Raw genomic sequence first — 4,481 nt, forward strand, 5'->3', positions numbered from 1 at the left:
ATGCACTTTTGTGCGTGCGTGCTTGAATCCAAGCACATGTTGGATTCAACTGAATTATGTGCCTTCTCTTGGAAAAAAAACCTTTTCACCTGGCAGAGCCAGAGCTACACCCATAAACACACACACACACACACTCATACAACATAGGAATTAAAAGGCAAAGGTTGTGCATACAAAGTATGAATGTACATGAACAATGGCAGGTTCAACTTCAGAGAGGCTACGTGAGTGTCAATCCTTTCACAGTTGTGAATTAGAACCTCTTCTTTTCTGTCATGTTTTCTAATCACTGGAAGGTAGTGAATGAGAGTTACTAATTCCTGTACCCAACCACCTTGCTAAATTTTTTCCCAGTTCTAATGTTGAAGTGCAAGAAAGAGACAGAGCCAGGATCCAAGAATTGACCTGCCCCTTTTCATAATCTGTGCTCTTCCCCAGTTCTAGAGTGGTGCAGTCTTGCCCACGGACTCTGGCTCCATCAGTCCCCCCTCTGACTGTGGGGAGAGGTGCAGGTGTGGACCAGGAGGGACCAGCTGGTCCTTCCCATGGCCCCAGTCCCTCCTGACTTTGCTTGCTGTCTGGTAGAGATGCCATCGTTTAGTTGGGATGCTAAGAGCAGACCCGGGAGTGGGCTCCTCACCTCAATGATCGGATGTCTGCTGGCTCATGACATCAGCTGGTGACTTATCCCACCCCGACAGCAAAAACCAAGCTCTATTGCCCTTGAGCCTGAGACTGCCAGCCCACACTGGCAAGATGAGGAATGATTGCTTTTGCCCAAGCTGGCACAGTGCCCTGCTCGCTCCTCCCCTGGATCTGAACTCCATCCAAGCTTTATTTTGTCTTTCCTCCTCCTGAGAGCCTTACCAGTTCCTGCAGCCTATTTTCTCCACTTTGACTTCTCATTTATTCCTCAATGATGGGAGAGTGATGAGTGCAGTGTGACTATCTTTAGCCTGTATTACTCTTATCTCAAAACTTGTTTTCGAAACCTCATTATTTGCTCATATATGCTCTGTGTCACTCAGCAACCCAGCAAAGTCACTCAGCAGTAGAGTGTAAGGTTACCTGTGGCTGAGCTAGCTTCTGGACACTGCAGATAATTTAAAAGCAGGGAAGTGCATTGTTAGACTTCCCTAGTGGCTCAGTGATAAAGAATTCACCTGCAATGCAAGAGCCCTAGGAGACGTGGGTTCGATCCCTGGGTTGGGAAGATCCCCTAAAGGAGGGCATGACAACCCCCTCCTGTATTCTTGCCTGGAGAATCCCATGGACAGAGGAGCCTGGTGAGCTACAGTTCATGGGATCGCAAAGAGTCGGTCACAACTGAAGTGACTTAGCACTCACATGCAAGTACATTATTAAGCATATGTTGGATTCAACTGAATTATGTGCCTACTCTTGAAAAAAAACCCTCTCATCTGGCAGAACCAGAACTATACCCATAAACACATACATACAACAATACAACTTGTGAACTAAAAGGCAAAAGTGTTGAATGCAAAATATGAAGGTACGTGAACAATGGCGGGTCCAGCTTCTGAGAGGTTGCATGAGTGTCAATTCCTTTGAGTGAAGGGCAAGTTTTTAAAAATATGGATAAGCTACATTTTAGAACCAAATCCATAAAATGCCACAATATCTAAACAACCTTATCAAGGTGAAGCATATAGGCACTAAAGTCAAAGAGACTAATGTCCAGAAAAACTAAACGAGCAAACAAGAAGAACTCCATTTATTGTAGAATCACACCCTCTCAACCATTCCTGAAACAATCTCCAGGAATCTCACAATTTCTCTGGAGAGAGGACGTCTGTGTTTACCATTAGATCATGGAAGCCCTTTGATTCTGAGTTGAATTCCTCCTGTTGAGTTGAAGTGTATTCTCTGGCGGCTACAACAAAGTCTAAGAAGCAGACGGCCTCCTCACATCCTGCCTTTCCCCTCTCCTCACACCTCCTATTTCCCAACTCTTTCATCATGTGTATTAGTCTCTGGGCTCACTCCAGGTTGGCCAACTCTTGCTTAACAAACCAGTGCTCGGGGCAAATGGAAAACACTTTGAAGCCTTCCTTTAAAAGGAATGAGTGTCTCTCATTGGCCTGATGGGAGCATATTCAGAATATCCCCTGGGGAGAATCACAGAGGTTGCTGGGGCATCTGTCAGTGGGCTCACACACCGTTTTAAACCTTTTCCAGGGAGAGAGGTGAGAGCGATGTTCTGGCCCCTCAGTGAAACTTGCATCACAAATATGGTGCTGGTCTGTTCTGTGGAAACTATTTCATCCCATCATATTCCAGAAAAACATGTGGTTTTGCAGTGGGCTTTTTCCTAGAAGCCCTCCTGGGTGGTTGCATATCAACCAATCACACTTTGGATGTACACAAGGAGAGCTGACCAGTTGGAGGTGTCTCCTGCTGAGTCCTTTGAAAAGAAAACTTGTTTTGCAGTAACAAATCACAGGTCCTATATTTCATCCCTTTGTGTCTGGGCTTTTGGAAATTTACCCTCTTAAGGCAGAACACAGAGAGCTATTCGTTCCCCTGTTACCTGGAGGCAATTGCTCCTAGCTTAATGGCTCTCGGTTTCCCAGTGCCATCCTCATCATCAGGATGTACTCACTCAGCGCCAGCAAGTCAGTTTCGTATCAGAGTCCAGAATGAGGCAGAGACTGCAAGGCCCAGGCTGGATGTCCATGTGCCCAGCCCTCCAGGGGATGGTGGAAAACACAGCCTCACATCCAGAAGCTCCTGCCCGTGGAAATACCCAAGTAAATAACGTGACACCGAGATGTCTCAGATAGGAACACAGCTTTACAGACCAAGTGGGTGTGCATTCAGCAGATCGTTGCAATCCCATCTCGAGGTTCCAAGGTTGGATTCACTCTACAATTTCTTAGTGAGAAATGTTAAGTCAAGCCAGCTCCCCCAGCCTTCCCTCCTATGCTCAGGAGGCTCCTCTGCGTCTCTCAGCATCCATCCTGCCTTCAGTCATGCTGCTCAGAATTGCATCTTTTTAAATTCTATGTGCCACTTTGTATGACTTTTATTGTTTCATATACATACACCAATTTTATCTTCCTCAAAGCCCAGCAAGCACCTGGGGGTGGGAATCATGCAGAACTTCTTATCCAGCTTGGATCAGGGTAGCATGGGCACAAACCCTATGCTAAGGGGCAGAGGACAAGAGTGCCAGCTCCAGATTTACTCTCAGCTTCCCATGGAACGTTGGGCCCCACTCTCCTCATCCATAAAATAGGGACCTCTGTAACCATACCCTGTGAACTTTTCTGGATCCCAAGCAAGCATCAAGGGCCTGGGGTCTATATCCCAGGGACCTGACTTGGCCTCCTAGACACCTGGCAGATCTGTCAGAGCTCCCCAGACATGTCCTGTGCCTACTCCTATCCATATGGTGACTATCAGAATGGTCTCTCCCCTGGATGCAGTGTTAGTGATGGGACCCTCTTCACTCTCATATCCCAGTGCTGAGTACAGTGTAAGTTCCACAAGTATTTGTTGAAGGAATAAATAAATGAACAACTACACCTTGTCTGATGGCTCACTTCAGAATAACTGAGATGATGAGGCTAGAAAGCAGGAAGGAGGAGAGCGTTTCTGTTATGTTCAAGTTCACAAGACACTGAGGTGGTACCGAACTCAGTGCCAGGGGGAAGGCTGACACCTTTGGCTATTACTTCCCAGCTGGTGACACACACACCCACCCGCGACAGCAAGCCCCAAGCCCCGTAATGAGGCAAAGGGATGGTGTAAAGAGTTTCCCTTGGTGCTCAAGTATCGCCCAGCCCACCCAGCTTGGGCCCACAGGCCATGGCAATGAGCCATGAATGACTCGCCGGGGTTCCTAGGTAGTGTGTTCCTCTCTTCACAGACAGCCCAGGAAAAGCCACAGGGGCTCTTCTCCCCCACTTTCCTCTCACGATAACGTTCTTGCTTGGCATCTCCTCCTCAGCACCAACCAGAGAGACTTGGTGAAGGGCCCCCTCCTGGGGACAAGGGCGGCCATCAGTGTGGTCAGGGCAGATGGCCAAGACACATTGGAAACCTTCCAGAGGCTTCCTATAGGCTTGCACTGCAAGAGCCCTTGAGACACTGGCGTCGTACCACCCTCTTCCTCCAGGAAGAACCCCCGCTGTGTGGCCCAGGCAACAGGGAGCTTTTCTCACAGGCACTGTGGTATGAAGGAGTCTCAGGCCAAATGTGGCATCAGAAGGGAGAGGAAGCTCTGGCTGGTCTACCAGTTGGCTGTGTGACCTTTGATGCTTCCTTCCCTTGATTTCCTCCTTTCTAAGTCTTCTGCAGCTCTAAACATTGCCTCTGTTCTTTTGCTTCACCTCTTGATCCTGACACACTCAGTATACACTACATTCATGTGTAGATCATTGTTTTGTGGATGTTTTTAAGACGTGAGTGTCTTTGTGTCCATCTGTGCCTTGTACAGGCACATCTGTTGGGTATGT

Source organism: Muntiacus reevesi, chromosome 4 (genome assembly GCF_963930625.1).
Source record: "Muntiacus reevesi chromosome 4, mMunRee1.1, whole genome shotgun sequence".
Lineage (NCBI taxonomy): Eukaryota > Metazoa > Chordata > Mammalia > Artiodactyla > Cervidae > Muntiacus > Muntiacus reevesi.